Raw genomic sequence first — 23,121 nt, 5'->3', positions numbered from 1 at the left:
AAGAATTTATATTCATTATCTTGACTGTAGTGATGATTTCACAGGTGTATAAATCTCTCAAAACTTATCAAGTTGTATGCTTTTTAAACTGCAGTTTGTTATAGTTCAATTATACCTCAATAAAAATGTATGTTAAAAATCTTAAAAAAAATTTAAGAAAATAAACTCCATGAGAGCTCTAATGGTGTATATATATGACAACATTATTTACAGTTAATAATATCTATGTATTTTTTAATTTTATATTTTAGACTATCCTAAACACTTTGGCATGTATAAACTAGAATAAATATAAGATTGAAAGACAATAGGTTACACAGTTGAGAATTTAAGAACTTGATGCAGGAAGTGTTCAAAATTAAATCATTTACATCCTTTAATATGTAGAATGATTATTCTATATTAATTAAAATTTTTTTTTCAAAGAATAGCAAGTACGCAAGTTTAAGATGTTTTCACTGTACAGTTCTCCAGTTCCTTATCTAAATTGAAAGTAGTTCATAAAATATAAAAGTAAAGTAATTACTTCTCCTTAGTAATTTAAAATTGTCATGATTTTTAAAATACTCAATGATTATATTCAAATTTGGCTAAGTTTCCTCTCCTAAATGAAGACACGGGTTCTCCAAATTTTGATTGCACAATCAAAACAGTTTAAGAAAAAGAAATTGTCATGGTTGCGAATATAAAAATGGTAACAGTAAGAAAAATCCAATGAGCAGAAAAAAATTCCACTATTTCTAACAGTCTGAGACTGATAGGAAGAGTGAGTTTGAGTAAGGACATCAAAGAGAAATAAATCTAAGACCCTTAGATTTGTTCCAAGAAAACATAGCTGCTAGTGCTTGACTGAAAGGCCAAACCAACAAATAAGCACAAATATAGCATGTCAGAGGTAAGTGCTCAGAGGGAAATTAAGCAAGACAGTGGGATAGGGAAGTTGGGAAGTAAAGGGGGAGGTTGCTATCACCTTGGAATGAATTTTAACACTAGAAACACAGAGGTATTGGAAAGATACCTTATAACACTTCTTTGAGAAGTATTGTTAAAAGCATCCTTTTGTGGATACAGGGTCCTGCAGCTCAAGGTCTACAGGGACCTGTGCAATGTCCAACGTGGCTCCCATGCCAAGGAGCTCATTCCCTCTGAGGTGATCCATGCCCTTCTCAGAGCCCAGACCTCCTGCTGGATTAAAGGCCCAAGAAATGTCTCCAAAAGACTTTCCCCACTATTCAAGATCATTTCCTTGTGGGTGGAGGAAAGAGTTATTCTGTGCATCTCCATTTTTTCAAGATAAAGAAGTCAGGCTGACTGCTGATGGAGCGCCTATTGGGAAGCCTGTAATGAGATGAAGAGCCTCTCAGAGCCCTGGAATGCCCACCCTCCCACCCAGGAAAACCATTCCACAGCAAGCCCTTGGTAATGACCATGATGGTGATATCATCAGCTGCCAATGATACCAGGCGCGGGGTGACCAGGAATAAACAGCTGAAACGCCCCTGTAACTCACTGGAGAGGTCCAGTGCCATATCTTTTAAGCCTCCCACATACCTGAAGTGGATTCATTAAGAGCAGACTGCAGCTAGACTGCTTGCTTTCCGATCTTGGCTCTAATCACTTCCTGCCTGGGACACGTTGGGTAAGTTGCTTCACCTTGTTTCTCCATGTAAAGTGGGAATAACAGCCCTATCTGCTCTCCTCAGTTTTTGTGAGAATTGCATTAGTTAATAGGTGAAAGCATTTTACATCAAAACACATCTACTGAGCATCTGCCATGTGCCAGACACTGTTCTAGATGCCAGTGCCTGGTATATAATGTGAGCTCAATGTATACCAGTAATGAGAAGTCTACAAACCCTTATCTGACTCTCACATTGATTACGATGATGGTGAATTTAAACCCCAGTACTTCATGACCAAACACGTTAATAATTTCTACAGTAAAACATACAAACATTATACTAAGTAGGATAAATAAAGACTATAAATAGCTTCATGCCAGTTTAGGTCAGGATTTGCTACCAAAATTTTTACATTCAAACCTTTTGCTTGTCAGATGTTTTAATTTCAGAAGCAATGGTGGACCTATATAAGGGGCAAAACCCATTGAAATCTGCTTTTCCTTTCTAACTTCTGGACATGCTGTGTGTGAAAGTGTTAGTTGTTCAGTCATGTCTGACACTGTGTAACCCTATGGACTGTAGCTCACCAGGCTCCTCTGTCCATTTAGAAACAAAGACCTGGGAACTAGGTATACTCATTGCTACCAAGGTGTCACTGCTTCTGTGTTCTCTCAGTGGATAAAGCTGGGCCATATGTGTTTGCATGGGCTGTGCTGTGATTAGTCATTCAGTTGTGACCGACTCTTTGTGATCCCATGGACTGTAGCCCACCAGGCTCCTCTGTCCCTGGGATTCTCCATGCAAGAATACTGGAGTGGGTTGCCATTCCCTTCTCCAGGGGATCTTCCCAACCCAAGGATCGAACCCAGGTCTGGACATGCTAATGACTGAATAAATAGTCAAAACCATTTAGGAGCAGAAAATAGGAAGCCCTTCAGGCATGGGAAATCCACAACTGCACAATTAATCTATGCTAAATATAATTCAGGAAATCAGTCTAGAATATTCATTGGAAGGACTGATGCTGAAGCTGAAACTACAATACTTTGGCCACCTGATGCAAAGAACTGACTCATTTGAAAAGACCCTGATGCTGGGAAAGATTAAAGGCAAGAGAAGAAGGGAATGACAGAGGATGAGATAGTTAGATGGCATCACCGACTCAATGGTCCTGAGTTTGAGTGGAGTCCGGGAGTTGGTGATGGACAGGGAGGTCTGGCATGCTGCAGTCCATGGGGTTGCAAAGAGTCGGGCACGAACTGAATGACTGAACTGAACTGAACTGAAATATCGAAACAATCTTTCACCCCTCCAACAAAGTGTGCCATAAGCTTCTCTGTCAACCAATTTATTTCCGCAAATGGCAGGTCTTGGGTTTAGGTTCATATACTTAAATTTTACCACTATTTTAATAATACAATCCTATCTTTCCTATGGAAAAAAGACAAGTTATTAAATGATTTTAAAAACTGACTTAAAAACATAGACCTTCAAAGAATACAGGATGCTCTGTAGTTAGTCTAGGGGAAATGAATAAATGTTACACCAAAGAGGTAAACTATCTTGCTACCAAAGGAATTTTCTCCACATTGCATTTAAAGAAATATTTGCAGCTCTTGAAGAGCTATACAATAACTGGTTCAAGATGTTCGCACTGCTGGTCAGCACTGGATAAAGGACTTGCATAAATGCATGGAAACTGGCTTCTCTTGCCTCTTTGTTACCCCCATATGTTGTTATTTACCCTCCCCAACTTCTCTGACCCCTTTCCACTTATTTTATACTCAAGTATTGCTTTGTTCAAGACTTCTGTTTACCACTCCCATGGTGATCGGTACACAAAGGCAAGTCAGGAAGACATGGAACGAACGGAGATACTTATGTTGCTTCATGGTTTTTTCCCCTTCTCATTATCCTCCTACTCAGTGAGACTGTAGTGGGAGGTCTGAATGACATTTGCAAACCGAGAACTTAAAGTTACATTTCAACACTCAGCCCCTCAGTTGTCATAGGAACAACACTAGGAGGCTTATCTAGGTTCTGACAAACAGTCACTTGTTCTGCTAGTGATTAAAGTTCCCCCTTCCAATCAAATGTATACACACATACATATCCATACCTCAAAACATTTAGTTGGGTAGAACTGTATACCACACCAAAAATGTAAAATACAAGCCCAAAGGGAAAGAGTTTATATTCCTGGATTTGCAAATATCAATACTATTTGAGAGAAACTATTTTGAAGTCTGTCCCTTGACCTGAGTCCCTTCAGTTTACAACTTTACATACCCACATAGAGACATGTATGTACCATTAATATCTTTTAACAAGATACACAAAAAATTTAATACTCTCCATAATCCCAGCAGAGAATTCAGGGCAGTGCTCTGTTATTTATTTTACATGTATTTTTTAAAATTAATAAATGCTAACAGAGAAGAGCACACAGAATTAAAAACATGAAGATTTAGAGAAATGCTTCTGAATACACTTTCTAGCATTTACTGTTTCAACCTGCTTCTGTCATATTTTTGTCATTCAAAACAATGGCTTCTAAATGGATGAGTAAAACCTAAAAATTATATAGAGGCTTTCTTTGCATTAAGCACAGCAGTATTTAGACAGATTATTAAATCATCATGTTTCTCCCAAGTATTTACATGAAATACAGAGCTGAAAACAATTGTGAATCACTAAACACAAGCTAGCAGTTGGATATAAATTACCTGTAAATATCTTAATGTCTTGTCACCACTTCTCTGTCTCTAAGACTTTGAAACCTACAAATCCATGTACTTCAAGAAAAAGAATAGCATTTTTCCATATCCTCAACCACACTTTAATTAAGTCAAATAAGCTGTAATATTAACAAGTTTGGATCACCAGTCTGATTTATTGGAAGACCTGCCCTTAATGACCACGCTTACCTTGCTTTTTATCTATTTCTTTGAAAATAAATACTTCTACAGAAGTCTCGAGAGCTACTAGTCTGAGAAAAATGATCTTAAAAACTCTTCAAGTATAAGCTGGAAAAAAAGACCAATTAACAGATCCCACTAGATTCATCTTTCTCCCTTCCACTCTCACCTCACTCTAGTGCCAACAAGAGAAACTGTAGAACTGCTATCCTGCTTTTTACTATACATTTTCCCCTTTTGAGTTAAGGATTTCAAGATTTTGAAAGTGAAAACCCAAAGTCAGAAATGCAGATTTAATTTTCATTTTGAAATAAGGTATTTTTGAGAAGTAAATTAATAATATTGTATTCTCTATAACCCCAAACTTACAATTCTGTCACTAATAGTTTTATTATACATATTCACATTCATAAAGGGAGATCATCAAAATAACCTACATGTTTACTGGCAGTTAAAGGACAAAATATTTTTCATCTGATTCTATAAGTGGACATCACATGATTACTTCTATTGACCAATAAGAAACTGGTAAAATCAGAGAGCCACCATCCATTCTGGATTTATTTTCTTATTTTATTCAACTTTTCCAACACAGTCATCCTTAAGAAGCCAAATCAAGAAACCAGACATGCATGCTTAATGTAAAATTGTGTTTCCTTATGGTTCATGAATAAGAAACTATTGTATATAATACAGTTATTCAAAGCATTATTGTATTTCTCTGGAAATTTAAACATAAGGGTCACTCAGGTTTAAAATTAGAAAAGTGAATTTGAGGTTTCAGAGGGAGACACAGGCACACCAGTAAGAACTGCTAATCATGATTTCTCAAAATGTCTCTCAAAATAAACCATATAGAAATAACTACCTTTTCATTGTATTAATGTAATCAAATGGGACAGTCTTAAAATTCATGTCACAAATGTAAAATAAAAAATCTATTACCATCTGCCTTTCATAATTGGTAGGAAATTTTTTGAATGCATTACTTAAACTTTCATGTTATAGAATTCTAACTAAATTCTGGACATCCTGGGGTAGAAGGAGGAAAAGGAGGGCAAGTTGACTAATTCTGAAAGCATCTCTTCAAGTATCTATCACATATACGGTTCAGACTAAATGGAAATCTATATCCATGGAATGCTAATGCCACAATTCTACCAAAAAACTCATTTTTCTTTTCTTTTCCCTCATATTTGGCTAAACTGGTAATGCTCAGCTCATCTTTGTTAATTACCTGGCTTCTTCTCAGCCTTTATGCTATATTCTTGAGCTATTCCTTTTTAGAATTCTTCACTCTGTTTATATGTTCTTTAGCTCAACACAGTTGTTAGGGGTCTGTGAACAATTTTACAATTCCCACACACAGCATATGATATCTATTAGGGAGCAATGCCACTTTTCACTTACCAATTCTGGATAAAGCAGTATTTCCTGGTGACAGAATGCTGCTGCTTCCGTTCGCTAAAACTCCCTCTTCACAGCTTGATAAATCTGATTAGAAAATGTCTTTGTTCCAGATCACACGAGGCGCTTTTTTCCTATGAAAGTTTTCTAAAGAGTTATCTGCATTTCATTCCTGTGACAAAACGAATAAGAACAAGGGGGTGGGGTGGGGGGGGGGGGGGAACAGGGAGTAAGTCCACACAAGTTCCTGGCAAAGATTTTTAGCTGCATTTTTCTGAGTTTAATCAGTAAGCTACATTAAAGTGACAGTTACCAGTTCAGGGAGCCAGAGTTTGATCAAGGCAGCCACAACCAATTTGGGTGTCTTCCACTGATGTGCAGACCCCAAGGAAGTGGTCCCTTGGTCATCTATCACATGTGGCTGAATCACTGGACACCCATCGCCACCCCTCCTCCTCCCCTCCCACCCCCGGCCCCTGTTGAGCAGCAGCTCAGGCAGGAGAGTGACTGGTCGCCCAAAGCGGGACTTCTTATAGGGACCCGCCAATTAGCTGCTGACCAATCGCAGGCAGCACCTAGTACCTAAGTCACGTGACAGGGCAGTCCCTATGACTGCAGGATTTCTGAATTACTGGGGTTACACAAAGGACACTCATTCAGGAAAAGAGGGGGGGAAAAAAGCCATAAGCCGAAACAGAAAACGCCCAGGCTGTGACAACTCCGGCTTTAAAATAGGGAACACCCGAGCCTCACACAGACAGACAAAAAACCACCACCAAGCCAGGATGGAAATCAGAGGAGTGCCTGGCACATATTAAAAAATAATCCCCAAGCCGAGGCTGAGTTTACAAACCCACTTCAGCTATAAATCTACTCCTCCTTCCCCTTCCTCTTCAGTCTCCCCAACAATTTTGCATTCTTAACTTCTTTATTCTAAAAAGCTCTCCGGTGAGCCTCCGCACAGCGGCTGGAGGAAAAAATGGGTGAGACACAAGAGCCCCCGCTCTTTTCAGCCCCTCCAAATACCACTAAAGGAGATTCAAAGTCTGCTGTGAAAAAGTTTCTTAAACGAAATACATTTATCTCAAAATGGTTGCACAGTTCAGACAAAATTAAACACAGTCAGGACCAATTTGCACCGTAACGACCAAATCATCAGTTTCCCCCCACCCCTTTCTTTCTCCCACTCTCTCTCATGTAATCATTTTGGACTGTTCACATTGAGAACATTCTCGTTAAGTAAATGAGCCCCCCGCTTAGTGAGCCAGCTACTAATTTATCTAACACCCCCAATGCAGTTCTCAATTATTTTTTATATCTTAGGAAACATTCAACTGTGAACACCCTACCATTTCATTATCCCCCACCCAAAATGGTACTTACATTTGTTCTTTGTTTGGGTCTGTCTGGGTTTCTCCCTCTCCCCTGGACATTTGAAGCCAAAATATGGACATAGCTTCAACCTTCAAATCTAAAAGGCCCTATTTTGATCGTGCAAGGCTGCAAGAGCTCCTTCTCCGAGGCAAGCCGGGAACACTGTGCTGCTTGCCATTCCCAATTTATGGAAGGAAGCGTATGTCAAACAAACCAGGTGATGACTCAGACTGCCTCCCCCAGCCACGTTTTCCCTAGAATGGGAGGGTAGCGTAAGTGCAGCCCATTTGGATGTGACTCAGTTTTATTAGACTGGTGATTGTAGTTAATCTGACAAGCTCACATTTTTTTCTTTTATAACTTGTACATTTCAGGACCACAAGGCAGATTCTAAATGGTTTCAAAGAACTGGATCATGTAAAAGAGAAAGTTGCAAGAGTATTTTGATGGTATGGTGAGGCTCTGGTTCTAGTCCCAAATATTTAAACCATCCTAATTATTTGTTGAAAATTTTGCAACTGAGGCAACTGAATGTTTGAGTTCACGCGAACAGCAGTAAACAGGTTTTATAATTTTAGATCTACTGGAGGCTTTTATCATGGAGGACTAGGACTCTTTGTACCCTGTGGATCCAAGTTTAAGTCTGTAAGTCTACAGCCCACGTGGCATGTTCTTTCGGAAGTGATCAGGGGCATGGGAGCCATGTTGCAACTTTCACTTTTGCATTTACTACAATTCACATTCTAATCTGAGCCACTCACACACAAGCACATATGCAATATAACCACATCTCTCTCTCTCACACACACACAAGCATCTGTACTGTTCTTAAATCCCAACCTGCCTACAAGCTGCAAAATAAAAACCTGAAAATCTTTCAATGTCATCTGAGAAAATTCTGATTAAATATATTGGCATGCCTGAAAGTCTTCCTCTTCAGCAAAAAAAAAAAAAAAAAAAAAAGTTTACTACCAAGATGGGGGTGGGATTACATGGAATAAATTGTTCCCAGGTATTACACAGACAGGAAGAATGCAGTAATAAGGAGTGCAAGTCCCCACACAAAAAATCTGGAAGCCTCGGTCTGAGCAGTTTAACTTCAGTTATCTCCTTTCAGCATACTTCCTTTAACCCTGACAGAGTTAGCAACTGCTCTGACCAAGGCTTGACATGCATTGCTGATTATGCCTTGATGAAGAACTAATTTTGTTTTAATATAAAAAAATACTCTATTTCTATAATATATCAAAATGTTCAAATATCTAATTTTCAAATTGGTAGAGGAAGGCAGAGAAAAGGTTTATACCTTGTAAATCCAGTTGGTTCAGGAGCTGACTATTCACATTACAGAAAGAGTCCCTGTACTCTTTTACTGGAATAAATCCCACACTAAATTTATAGATAGAACTGACTTTCTGAAGTTAAATCCACACAAAACAATTTAGAAGTGCATTTCCAAATTGTACTTTTGAAACCTTTCTATTTTAACTATGTGCACATATTTCTCATTTGGTTCTTAAAACTTATATTTCCATAGGGATGTATTAATCTAGCCACTGACTTTCTTTTGAGTAAAATTTTATTGGTTTAAAGAACCAGTTATCTTCCTACAATATATAAAGACCATAAAATCTATAATTACACGGTTTTCAATGGAAATAAACACAGACTATGAAAACAGCATATTAATAAAATTGAACGCCTAAAATTTGGGCATCTAAAAGAATCCGTAACATATTTTTAAAGTCTAGAGCCAGACTTGCTGAGGTTTGAATCCTGGCTCTGCCATACGCAGCTGTGATACCTGGGTTAAAAATACATGTACAAGTGAAGGATAGTGCCTGACAGATAATATGTACTGTGTAAGGATTGGCTGTTTTGTTATCATTAATCTCTACGCTTTAACAGCCCTCTACGCACCATCATTTTAGAGTAATACATAGTCATTTTAACATTTCTGCATGAGAAAAATACAATTCCATAACTTTTCTTAAAAGAAATCACTTGACAAACACCTAGTCAATCCATATTTTCCTCCCAAAGTTTCAGTGATTTTTAATACTTGTCTGGTTTTACATTTGACATCTGCTGGGGCCTTTCTGTCCAGACTTCTTGGAGTTTCCAAAAGCCAGTGCAGAATCAGGCTGGGACCTGCTGGGAAGGACATTCAAGAAGAATTTCCATTCCAGTCAGCCCAGATGGGTCAAGACGTGGAAAGTCATCGGCCAGGAAAGAAGGTGAATGGGTCAAAGACTGGGGGAAATACTACAATCCTGTGGGTGTGGAGCACCACCCTTGACATCAAAAAGGGGCCCCCAAACAGAGGCATGAGGAAGTGGTTTCAGACCCAGGAAAAAGAGATTCACTATTTATTCTCTCCACAGGGTCATGACATAAGACTCCACCATAGTTACCCTCAGGGAAAACCAAGGAGTGAGGGTGTGTGGGGGGTTCAAAAAGAAACCTCAGCATGCACTCTCTCCCATGCTGTCTTTTATTAAGGAATTTCATTTCTTAAAGGAGAAAACTACATGGATTTCCATCTGAAAACTCTGTGAAGAAATTCAAGCATCCCACAAACCCTCCAGTAACAAAGCTAATCGTTTCCAGCCAATATAGAACATATTTGAAGAATGATAAAATGGACAGCAACCAGACATTGCTGAGATGCAGGCAAGTTTTATAAATATGGAACTCCTCAAATATGGTGCTCGGCACTGCTCTGGGGGAAAAGAGAAATAATTCTATGTTTTGTTGGAGGGCGAGCAACTGCTTAGACTTGTCTTTATCCAGGCAGTGTTTCTGAGACAGATGGTAACAGAATGGGGGGAAAGCCAGCAAAAATGGAGAGAAGGTGATTAGGATTACAAATGAGTGTTTGGGGGAAGGCTTGATTCTATTCCCCTCCATGCAGGAAGACACACAGAGACCTGATTCAACAATTTAGTTAAAGCCAGGTTTGGAGCTCGGGCACAGAGCTTCCTCTTGGTCACCACTCCTGTCTCCAGGCAATCTCTAGAACACCAAATGATCCAACTGTGTCAGATTCCCACAAATCGGAACTACAGGTCAGGATGCAGTCAGACAGCTTGAGTTCTAATACTGGCTCTGGGACTATAACCTGTGGGGACTTAGGCAAGTGACTTCATTTTTCTCACAGCTTTGGTTTCATCTGGAGAATGGGAATAACTGAGAAAATATGAGGAAGGAACAGAAATCACTGCATCCATAATATGTGCCACAATCATCAGCTCACTAAAGGGGAGGTTATCACCCCCAGTACCAATCTTCCAACTCCTCCGGGATGGGAGGGAACTCAACAGTCTTAGGCTTCTAAGTCACACTGTTCATTTGAAGGCTGACAAAATGACTTTCTCACTTATGTTTTACAATGATCAAACATCTTTAGATTCATGTGGATATCTGGCAGAAACCAACACAATACTATAAAGTAATTATCCTTCAATTAAAAATAATAAGAAATTAAAAATAAATCTTTGGGATAAATAACAAGGACCTACCTAGCACAGGGAATTATATATTCTATATCCTGTGATAAGCCATAATGGAAAAGAATATAAAAAAAGAATGTATATATACATGTATAACTTAATCACTTTACAGCAGAAATTAATACAACCTTGTAAATCAATTATACTTCAATTTAGAAAAATCTTTGGATAATGGCTAGATTCACTTTTTGATTATAGCAAAGTGATATACTTTGAGATGAGAAGATCAGTTTTATATCCAGTGTATATAAAATTCCCCAAATAAGAAAATGTTCATAGATGCCTGCCTATGTGGCTATGTGTCTACCTCTACCAACATGCACGTGAACTATGTCTAGAATTATATAAGACACTCTTAACATCTCTTTATGAGAGTTGCCCTTTGTTCCATGCTTTTCCTATTATATAAGCAGCCACTCTGCCCGTCTTCCTGCAATGATTTCAGATCTAAGCAGTACACTTTGCTCAGAAAAGTTTTCATTAGTTGTCTTTTTTCCCCACCCATTTTAAAGAATGAACTGACTCAGTTTTTGATGGCAACGCCACTGGGTGGGAGTGAATATGGGAGTGGGCAGGGTGGGAGAAAGGGGGGAGGAGGAGGGGGAGGTGGGGGTAAGAGCCAAGAGCTGAATCACAGCCATGTGAGTAATCTCAGGCTTTTTTTTCCTCTTCCTAAGGGTATGAATCAAATTAAGCTTGTTTTGCTGTGGGTGAAGGAAGAGGAATATAATAGCGTGAATCAGAGCAATTATCAAATATGCGGCACTCACTAAAAATTAATTACAATCACTGCTTTCTCACATGTCTGCCAGAAGATGCCGGAGAGCTTTTGCTAATCAATATAATCCTTTACGAAATTTCTCAAGAGTTTGAACTTGATTCTCGCCCTCTTCTCTTGAAAAATTTCCTTTTACACATACATTGCAGACACAGGAATTATTTCGGAGCTTCTGTGAGGTAATCTTTGGCCCTTAGAGATAAGTGTGAAAACAATGTGGCTAATACTGGGTAGAGACCAGGTTATACACTATCAAGCCATGAGGGCTGGAAGCAAAATTCTGAGTTTATGAGAACAATCACTCAGACGTGAGTTTAACCTTTCAAAAGCACACCGATGGGAAGGCTGTAAGCAACAACAAACCTGCGGGGCAAAGTGGGCATTCCTTTCATAATACTAGTTTTTAGTGAGAAAAGAGTTGTCATATGAAACTTCCGAACTGTCCTATGCTGGAATAAGTGGATCCTCATCCTTGTAAGAATTTATTAGGAGTGATATGGAGAAGAAGGCGGATGGAAACATATGAAATCAGGTTGCTTTTTTTTTTTTTAATTTACATGGAGAGTAAGGCCATAGCTCAGCTATTTACAGTCAAGATGCGTATCTAACCAGACTTACAGGAAAGGCACTTCCTTTTCTGCCATATTTTTAACCCAATCTGTTTAGTAATTTGTGGAGTATAAATATTACCATGGGGAAAATTGCCTACCTAAAAAAAAAGGCTTCAGTGATAGAATATTTCCTATTCCAGGGCAGGTCTATGCTTTAGGAAATCAAGAGGGCATATTTTGAACTTTACTGACAAATTTACATATTTTCCTACACGAATGAGCTAAAATGCATTGTCCCTTTGGGTTATCTATCCATGGTGGGTTTTTTTCACCCTTTTAAACATAGATATGGACATTCTATAGATAGGCAAATGCTCCCAATGGATTTAACACTTTTACAGAATATTCCACACACAGGAGCTCAAGGAGAGCAGTGTCTTTATCACACTGTCAAGTTTTCCAAAGTTCATTTCTATTTATGGGACAGTGTTTTTGTTCTAGCACAACCTTTCATAAGGTCACCAAATAAATTCTTTCAGGACCACTCTGAATAGGCAAAAGCTTTTATTAATAACTTTTCCATGTCTATGTGTTTCTCAATTTGGAAATTTTCATCTGTAATGACAAGCTCTTTAGGGATGACAGTTGGTAGGCCCAGTTTTACATATCTCCAAATCTGCTTATATAAAGGAACATTTTAGAGATTTTATTCAAGGTCTATTTACATATCTACAAAAATATATCAACACTGGGTCCATATAAACTGAGCTAGATTGGTTTTCAGACTTGGTGACTTGGCTTTCTACTCCCAGGCCTTCAAGTTCCCTGCCACCTGACTCCGGTCAAGCTCACTATGTCACAGTATTTGACTTTCAAGTCAATACTCTTCCTAATTAAAATCTTTAGTTTCTCATGTAGTAGGAATAATATTCCTAAATCTAGTCTTCTCACACCCTGACCTGTGTCTATTGCAAGGGAAAAAGTGTCCATAAACTGCCAATTCAGATTTTAGTCCTCTCTCTTCAAATGATCGAAATAGTAACTGATCAGGGCTTCTCTGATGGCTCAAGTGGTAAAGAATCCACCTGCAATGCAGGAGACACCTGAGACACAGGTTTGATCCCTGAGTCAGGAAGATCCCCTAGAGGAGGAAACGGTAACCCACTCCAGTATTCTTGCCTGGAGAATCCCATGGACAGAGGAGCCTGGCAGGCTATAATCCATGGGGTCACAAAAAGTCAGACATGACTGAGCAACTGAACACACACGGTAATTGCAGAAGACACTGAAAAATCGATCTTATTAATCCTCAGAGTTTCAGTCCTCCGAAAAGAAGAGTCCTTGGAGTACTCTACATGGGTTTTTTCTGCTCCTTAACATACCTAAATGTTTGGGGTGAGACTGAGAGTGGGGTGGTTACCATTCTGATGATTTCCATGGAAAGAAACAGAATTTTCAAAGGCATAATTGATGCTAAGTGTAAGTGAACTTAAGACTTTGTAAATCAATCACCAACTATACTGAGGTGACCTGGTTCTCATCTAACAATAGGGAAGAAAAACGAAAAAGAGCACTGAAATAAACTTGGAAGTCAGGCATCCAGGCAAGGTCAGGGGTGGAGGTGGAGGTGAAGGTGCTGGTGGTGGTCTTGGCTGGAAGGTGATAAGGTCACGGAGTCAGTGAGGCAGAAAACAGGAAGTGAGTAGGAGGCTCAGGCTGGGGAGAAGGGGGTGTTGGGACCCCTCAAAATGCAGACCACCCCCTAGCTTGTGAAAGAGGAACAAATAATAGACATGGGAAAGAGAAACAAGAAAAAGAGGACACCTTTTCATGTGGAAAGCATGATTTTAATAGTGAGCTTTTGTTTCCAATCTAGCACTAAGTCCTCTTTGTCATTACTTTTCCAAAAATGTATCTCTTGGCTCTCTCTAATTTATCTGATCCATCATCATCCTCTCTCCAGGATGTGGCCAAGCTCTCAAAAAACTGCAGCCTGTGAAGGAGCTGTAAGCAGGGTAGTGAGGGAAACTGCTTAAACTACTCCAGTATTAAAGGATTGAGGCTGATTAAGCGGAAGGAAGGAGAGAAAGCACTGAAGTAACTGTCTGTGGTGTGATGTGTCCGTAAAAAAAAAAAAAAAAAAAAAAAACCCTACCATATGGAAACTGGAAGGAGGCCCTTCAGAAGAGCTGGACTAGGAACCTGTCAGGGATGGTAAAGGGGAAGTCACCTTACTTAACCAGTGGTTGACCAGAAGTTCCTTCCAACTGATTCTAGAACTCCAAGTTGCTTTTTCAAGAGTTTTACAGAGCATTTTAAATTGCTTTAAAACAATTTCCTTAAAAGAAACCTTGCACTGAAAATAAAACAAATTGATGATGACCTTCTCTGTTGGAGAGTTTTAGCTCACAAATTAATTTAACCTGATGACTTCCTCTACAAGGTAACCATCAATGTATGACTCTCTCTAGAACATTGCTCCTCCGGTCTCACCTCCTGTGACCAGGAACACTCCTTAAGTGGTTGTACAGTATAACAAAGCTACTTTTCCTCTCTTTTCCTTCCCCAGCAGGTCATTGGAAGAGTGCAAGATGATCCATTACAAACTGTGGCTGTGCATTAAAAAGAATTGAAATAATGCCATTTACATCAACATTGATGCACCTGGAGATTCTCATAGTAAATGAAGTAAGTCAGACAGAGAAAGACAAATATCACATGATCTCACTTATATGCAGAATCTAAAACAATGACACAAATGAATTTATTTACAAAACAGAAACAGACTCACAGACTTAAAGAATGAACTTATGGTTCTGGGGCTGGGGGGAAGGTTAAGAGGAAGAAACAGATTGGGAGTTTGGGACTGATGTGTACACACAGATATACTTAAAATAAATAACCAACGAGAACCTACTGTATAGCACAGGGAACTCTACTCAGTATTCTGTAATAATCTAAATGGGAAAAGAATTTGAAGAAGAACGGGTACATATATATGTATAACTGAATCACTTTGCTATACACTTGAAAATAATGCAACACTGTTAATCAACTATACTCCAATATAAAATAAAAACAAATTTTTTAAACTGTAGCTGTGCTATAGTTATGATAACTGAGATGTCACCATGGTGGGAAGTTGGGTGATAGACACTCAGAACCCTCTATTATTTTTCTGTCTTCTTGGGAGCTTGTAATTAATTCAAATGAAAAAGTTGAAAACCAGAAACATGCAACTGTCTGAAAAAATTTATCTTCAAACCAATCATAACCAACCAAAGTCAAATTTCACTTCTGGATAATTGTTCCCAATGATGCTAGCTCTCTACTTAATGCTGGAGAAAAAACATTCAGGGGGAAAACCAAGAAACCAAAACACAAGTTTCTAGCCAAACTTCTCCCTTTTTGTTTAATGTATATGGAAGAGTAAATTTGGAATCATAAAATCTAAAATGTAAACTAATAACTATAAATGACAAAAGAAAGAGAAATTGGTTTTGTAAATTTAAGATCTAGAAAAGAGACCCACTCTATTTCATCCAACCTGACATGTCGTTGATTGTAAGACACTCAATTCTTCTATGCATCATTAGGTAAGAAACGAACTTTGTCAATTAACTATGACACAATCCCTTAAACATAGTCCTGAATGACAGTCAAACTAGCTTTTCATTGCTTTGTTCTGTGAGGTTTGGTGATTTCTCCTGCCTTCAGTTACACAGCTTGGCGTGTAACTGGCAGTCCTCCTGCATGTATCTCAGCAACAAATAACACAGCTTCAACTACTTGTATTTTCCTAGTTGTTGCTTTGAAAGAAAATGTGGGATTTCAGTCATTTATCCAACAATGAACATTTGCTTCACTAATATCAAATTTACTCCCTGCTGTTCTCATGCCTTTCTTTCTGGGTACACAATAACATTTTGTTTCAGTGCCAATAACATTTTATTTTATTAAGTGTACCTCCTTTTTGAGGCATGGCTGATGTATAAGTTTCTGGTGTACAGCACAGTGATTCACATTATTTAAAGGTTATACTCCATTTATAGTTATTTTAAAATACTGGCCATATTCCCCTTGCTGTACAATGTATCCCTGTAGCTTATTTACTTTATACAAGTAGTTTGTACCTCCTAATTCTCTACCTCTATGTTGCCCCTATCCCCTGTCCTTCTCCCCACTAGTAAACACTACTAGTTGTTCTCTATATTGGTGAGTCTATTTCCTTTTGTTATACTCACTAGTTTGTTGTATTTTTTAGATTCCACATATATCACTGTGTGTGATAACAAACAGCATTTGTTCTCCTCTGACTTACTTCTCTTAGTTTGATAATCTCTAGGTCCATCCATATTGCTACAGATGGCACTATCTCATTCTTTTTTATGACTGAGTAACGTTCCATTGTACATCTTTATCCATTCATCTGAAGGACAATAAGTGTACTCTTATTGAAAGTGCATCAAATGATAGGTACCCTCAGCCATATACAGAGCCAATAATATACAAGACAACTCAGCTAAGTTGTTGGCCATGTGAAAAGCTATGGCCAACTTTGTAAATGCGTGGGCAACAGCAACTGCATGGCAGATGGCACTTGGGACAGACTGTCCATTCTAATAAGTATCCCAGTTTTAGAAACAGTCAAATATGAAGGATAGGTAGAGGAGGTCTCTTGGAACACATAAAATTTCATAGATGCTGTAGGTCTCCTTCCAGCCTGGGAAAATCCTCATTTCCCATAGCCTGTTTCTGACCGCCTTGTTCAGATGATTAATTTACTTGCTCATTAAAAAAAAAAAAACTTATTGAGTACTCAACTTCTAGGTACTGGGCTAGGTTCAAGGACAGCAATTAACATGAGACAAAGTCTCTGACCTTGTGGAGTTTCCAGTCCAGAGGAGAAGGACAGACAATCAAATAAATGCAAAATATGCCAGCAGGTGATGAGATCTCTGGTAGGATACAGAGGACCAACAATCCAGGGGTGCAGGTGGGGGTGGGAGTGTGTGGTTGACTCTTATTTTGTTTAGGGTGATCAGTGAATAAAAGTCTTCTCAGATTAAGCAAGCATTTGAACAAAGTTCTGAGGAAAGGGAGGAAGTGGGTTCCATGGAGACCTAGGCAACAAACGAAAGGGCAAGGCAGAGGAGAGAACTTGTACAAGGTCACTGATATAGGATTATACCTGGTCAGTTAAGGGATAGCAAAGAGGCCGTGGCACTACAACCGAATGGGCAAGGGAGAAAGAAGAAGGAGATGACACTGATTCAGTTGAGCAGGAATGAGGGGAGCAGATGACAAAGAGCTTTCTAGGCCATTATCTTTCAAGGACTATGGTCTTTACTCTGAGAAAAATAAATACCTAGGAGGCTTTTGGTCGGGAAGAGTGGAAAGATTGAAGAGGTACCACCTGAGGCAAGGATGGAACAGAGTGCTTAGTTGATTAACCCAGAAGAGATGCCAGTAGCCTGGCCTAAGTGATATTGGTGGGAGATAAAGGTGACTGGTCAGATTCTAGATACATTTTAAAGGAAGAGCAGACAAGATTTGCTGATGGGGGCGTGCATGCTAAGTCGCTTCAGTCGTGTCTGACTCTTTGCAACCCTATGGACTGTAGCCCGCCAGGTTCCTCTGTCCGTGGGATTCTCCAAGAATGCTGGAGTGAGTTGCCATGCCCTCCTCCAGAGGGTCTTCCCAGTCCAGGGATTGAATCCAGGTCTCTCACAATGTGGGAGGATTCTTTACTTTCTGAGCCACCAGGGAAGCCCACTGATGGGGGATATAAGCTAAAGAGAGGAGTCACTGACTACTCCAGGGTTTCTGGCCTAGATAACTGAAGGAACAAAACTGCTATTTCCCAAAAAGAGGCAGGCTGGGTATGGCTGGGGCTAGGGAGGTGTGTAGAGAGGGATGAAGAGTTGGGTTTTAGATATACTAGGTTTGAGATGCCAAGTAGACATCCAAGCAGAAATGAATCTGAAATTGAGTGAAGAGTTCCGAGATGAAATCATTAGCTTTTAAGTGGTACTGAAAGCCAAGAGATTAATTTAACTTTGGGAGTGAGGACAGATAGAGAAGTGGTAGGAGAACTGAGGCACTTGAATAAGAAGAGGTTGGAGCGACACCAGGAGGATTCAGCAAAGAAGACTGGCAAGGAGCACCCTCTGGGAAGGCAGAGCACCAAGTGTGGCCTCAAGGAAGCCAAGGGAAGGAAATGATTTCAAGGAAGATGGCAGGAGCAGCTGGGTCAAATCCTGCTGGCAGGCTGAATAAGATAAGGACTGGGGACTCATCAGTGAATTTGAAATGCAGAGGTCTGGGAATGCTTGATGGGGGCCATTTCGGGGGTACAGTGGGTGGGGACACAAAGTGTAACTGGAGTGGAGACAATGGAGCATAGAAAGAGAGGTATTTGCAGCAGTAAATAAAGACAACACTTGCAAAGAGAAATGGTACAGTGGCTGGAAGGGGATGTGTGCGTGTGTGCTCAGTTGTGTGCTCAGCAACACTGATCACCCCAGTTAGAGGTACTAGCTGTGTAGCCTCTCTCAGAAGCTGACGAGTTGGTAGTCATCAGGTAGAGTCTCTCTGTGGCCATGAACTGAGGCTGACCAAGTTCTTGGTAACAGAAGACATTAAGCCCAACCACTGAACTTCTGAAGCTCTAGAAAAATTAGTTATCTGCAAATGACATTAAAGTTTATTGCAAAAAAAAGCTGTGAGTCAGGTAGTGGCTGTGAAAAGCAGCACCAAAATTCCATTATCAATAACAAAAAATCAATTGGTTTACCTGAATTAACTGACTTTAGAGACAGACAGCAGAGTGAGGTTAAGACCACAGACTTCGGAGCCAGACTGCCCAGGGCCAAGTCTCAGCTCCACCATTTACAGACTGGGTAACTTTGGGCAATTCACTGACCATCTCTATGTCTGCTTTCTTGTCTGTAAAATGAAGGGAACCAACAGTACCTATTTCATAGGGTTACTGGGAGGGTAAAGTGAATTGCTATGTGCAATGTTTACTATAAAGTCATCATCTCTATCTTGGAATTTAAAACTGAACAAAAAAAAATTAGAAGTAATATAAGGACCCTCTCGGGAATTTGCAAAACCAGAGACATCAACTGTACTCCAAAATTTGAGGACAATAAATAATGTAACTCAGCAAAAATAATTTTTAAATTGTTTTAATTTGGAAACAGACATCTAGTGAAGATTGAAATACAACCTTGACATTTTAGGATAAGGCAGAGACTTAATCAATAAATTATATGTCTGCTCTCCTCAGGACTTTTCATCCTCCATGGTCTTTTAGTATTCTCTTCTGAAACTTAAGGGGAATGCTGGAGTGGGTTGCCATGCCCTCCCCCAGGGGATCTTCCCAACCCAGGAATCAAACTCACATCTCTTACATCTCCTGCACTGTCAGGCAAGTTCTTTACCACTAGCGCCACCTGGGAAGCCCATTTAATCTCTAACACTAGACAAAACAGACCTGGAAAAGTTCACTGAGGGGTGGGGGTGGGGGAGGAGGAAAAAGTTCAGTGACTGCTAAAGGTTAAAAAAATAGCAAGTGGTAAAGTTAACAAATAAATCAGGGCCACCAACAGCCAGTTCAGCCATCCTTCCACCGTGGCCTGGAATGTGGAGTCTCCCCTAAAGGGTACCTATTTGCCCAATGAGAGATGCCATGCTGGAGGTACAGTGTTTCTTGAAGAAGAGTCCGGGAATCCCCGGGGCATTTCTGAAAAGACTGTGGTCTCCACCCTAAATGCTGTCAAAGTGCCCATCCCTCCCTACCTTCCCCACATCAGGTGGTTTGAGGCTCTAAGGTCTGTTCCAACCAGGCTTGTCACCACCTGTCCCTTACTTTTAGCCTCAGACTTAAAGAGACAGAACCTAACAGATAAGGGAAATAAAGTGACAGTGGTATAGATGCATTCCATTTTCGAAACTATACATTTTAAGAGGAGCAACGAATGGGTATGCCTTCAGAAGGAGAGGGGTCTCAGGGTATTAATATTTAAATTCAGATAATCTATAAACTGTGCTCTGACAATCAGTAAATGAAATCATCTGCTTGTGCAACAACTATCTATTTTTGGCTATGTGCAGTCCCAGGCTGGGCTCTGGAACAGTAGAAGTGAATTGGACAGGACTCCTGTCCTCTAGGATTTAAGATGCAATTGTAGAATCCAGGTATGCAGGTTAGGAACGATAATGAATACTATGAAGTAACTGATAGACTCTAAACAAATGAAAAATATCTGAAGCTCTGGAATGCTTTCTTCAAAGGAAATTAACAAGAAAGCCCAGTATGTAAAACAGATCAAAGTAAGTGATCTGGCAGAAGCCACAAGGGCCCCAATAGGCGGCTCTATTCCCTGCTGCCTGAACCTCACCAGTGCCCAGCCTTCAGAGCCCTAGAGAAAGCGAGGCAGGGTATGCTTTCAAAGGTGAGCAGCACCAGTGAGCAGATAGGAAAAGGGCTGGCTAGGTAAGAAGAATTGCAGAGACACAGGTGTGGAGGCGAAAACAATGCCACAGTGTATTTAGGGAAGAAAAAATAAAGAACCCGACGGTCGGGAATGGAGGCTTCGTGGATAGGAGGGTTAGAAAAAGCTGGAGCCACGATTTCCCATTTCTGACTTCAAATTCTAATCCTGAAGAGTGCACAGCAACCGTGCAGCTATTTAAAAATAAGCTGTGCAGCAGTGGCTTGGGAAGGCTTGGATGGAGGGCGTAACTCCATCCATCGCCCAAATGGCAGGGAGAGCAGTGGGAGCTACGCTTCCCATCCCAACCTGGCTTCTCATTCCAGCTCTCACCCATTCTCAGCGTGATCCCTGTGAAAACGAGGAACACGACCACAGGAGATCCCAACCAAGATGTCCCCGGGGCTGAAGTACCAAAAACAAATGAGAAGCCGAGGCCAGGGCAAGTTGTGGAAATCTGTGCCTCTGCTTACCATGGCAGGCATTTTTTCACACTACCCCTCCCCAACTTCCCTGACTTTTACCACTTGGAGATATAGGTCCAAGAGGCCAAATCTCCCAGTTTTTTCAAAAGAAAGAAACACTGCAGTGTTTATAACACTGTGTGAGCCAAAGAGAATATACCTATAGGCCATGGTGCATTCTTACATTAGAAGAAGAGTCTGAATCTATCTTGCCTACTGCATTAGCCCCAGCCAGCATCTTGCCCAGCTGTGTTTATGTACATATGTGTTCAATATATATCTGTTGAGTACATGAGAAACAAGTATTAGATTAGGCAGCAGTTTGTAACCCAACTTCTTTTGTCTCTCCTCCATTAGAGAAACACCACAGCTTCGGGGAAGTATATGGGGTAACAGGTTCTATGTAAAGGGAAATCTATGGATAAATTACTCAAAGGTCACTATTAACAGAGCCAGTGTCACTGGATTTGCCCTCCACACCTCAGTTCTTCAAAGTTTTTTGTTGTGATGTTATGATTACCTCAATCTCAATCTGGTTCTTTCCTTCCTCTTTTCCCTTCTTTCTTCCAAGATTTCACTCAGGGTTTTAGGAAGAAAAAAAAAAAATCAAATCACTAAGAAAATGGGGAGTGTATGTGCACTTCCATATGAGGGTGGCAGGTGGCGCCACATCTATCTCCAGCTTCAGAAGATAGTTAAGACCTCTGAGGTGGGAGACCTCTGAATCTCTGCTCTTCAGCACACTGGTCCTTACCAGAAAACTAGAATCAATGCGTATGTAGTCATGGGGTTGTCAGGAATATCTCTGGAGCTCTTATATTAAAATGTTTTTCCAGGGTTTTTGAGATATCCCAAGTCTGTAATAGTCAAAGCTATGGTTTTTCCAGTACTCATGAATCTATGTATGTATGTATGTATGTAAGTATGTATGTAAGAGTTGAACCATAAAAAAGGCTGAGCACCAAAGAATTGATGCTTCTGAATTGTGGTGTTGGAGAAGACTCTTGAGAGTCCCTTGGACAGCAAGATCAAACCAGTCAATTCTAAAAGGAAATCAACTCTGAATATTCATTGCAAGGACCCATGCTGAAGCTCCAATACTTTGGCCTCCTGATGGGTAGAGCCAACTCAGTGGAAAAGACCCTGATGCTGGGAGAAATTGAGGGAAGGAGAAGGGATGAGGTGGTTGTATGGCATCACTGACTCAATGGACATGAGTTTGAGCAAACTCTGGGAGACAGTGAAGGACAGGGAAGCCTGGTGTGCTGCAGTCCATGGCGTCACAAAGAGTTGGACATGACTGAGAGACTGAACTACAACAACAAAGTATCTGTTCTCAGTAGCTCTTGTTGGGATTCAACAGAAAGTCAAGTGTAAGATTTGAGGATCAGTGAGTTCCAAGATGGACAGGGTAAAAGTTCTACCTAATGTGTGTCTTGTACATCAGAATAAATAAAACAGCTCTTGCAAGGCAATAAGGAGATGGCTTCAGAAACCCAACCACTGAGGTGAGGCACTTAATCAGAACTTCAGGACAAAGACTAAAGTGTCCCAGAAACAAATGCACAGCTCCCAGAAGTGCTGAGACAGAAGAAACTCTTGATCATCTTGCTGAGGGCATGCAAGACTCAAGATGGCACTGTATTTCTGTATTTATGAACATATAACATTGTTCAGGGCAATGGGACATTTGGGCCAATTTACAGAGGAAAGGAGAAGGGAAATGGGGCTGAAGAGGATGAGCAGAGGACAGACTTCATAACTGGACAGTTTTTAAGAGCCAGGTCAGGATTCACTCATCACAGCTAAGAAATTTCAATCTATACCCCTCATCACTCACATCTACTCCCTTCATCTTCTACTGATCCCAGACAGTCCTGAGCCAATCCCATACCACACATGCCTGCCTTTGAACTTGGCCTCTGGGTATGTTCAGATCTCCCCCAGACCTTTTAAGAGCACCAATGATAGTTCTGGAACAAGATTTAGTATCA

At 40.1% G+C, this 23,121-nt stretch overlaps 1 long non-coding RNA gene across 3 annotated transcripts in view; it reads right to left on the bottom strand.

The window, feature by feature from the left end:
* LOC133052486 (uncharacterized) overlaps positions 1-23,121 on the bottom strand; it is a 109,988-nt gene that overhangs the window by 22,918 nt on the left and 63,949 nt on the right. Inside the window, exons 1-2 of one of the 3 annotated variants that reach the window (XR_009692056.1) lie at positions 7,331-11,041; positions 5,951-6,119 (exon numbers count right to left, since the gene is read on the bottom strand). This is a non-coding gene — a long non-coding RNA (uncharacterized LOC133052486). Of the gene's footprint in view, positions 1-5,950; positions 6,120-6,260; positions 6,376-7,330; positions 11,042-23,121 lie in introns of those variants that run through there. The other 2 variants (XR_009692057.1, XR_009692055.1) reach the window with 2 other exon arrangements.

The sequence above is a fragment of the Dama dama genome, chromosome X (assembly GCF_033118175.1).
Source record: "Dama dama isolate Ldn47 chromosome X, ASM3311817v1, whole genome shotgun sequence".
NCBI classification, from domain to species: Eukaryota; Metazoa; Chordata; class Mammalia; order Artiodactyla; family Cervidae; genus Dama; species Dama dama.
This window is presented reverse-complemented; position numbering and strand designations above follow the sequence as displayed.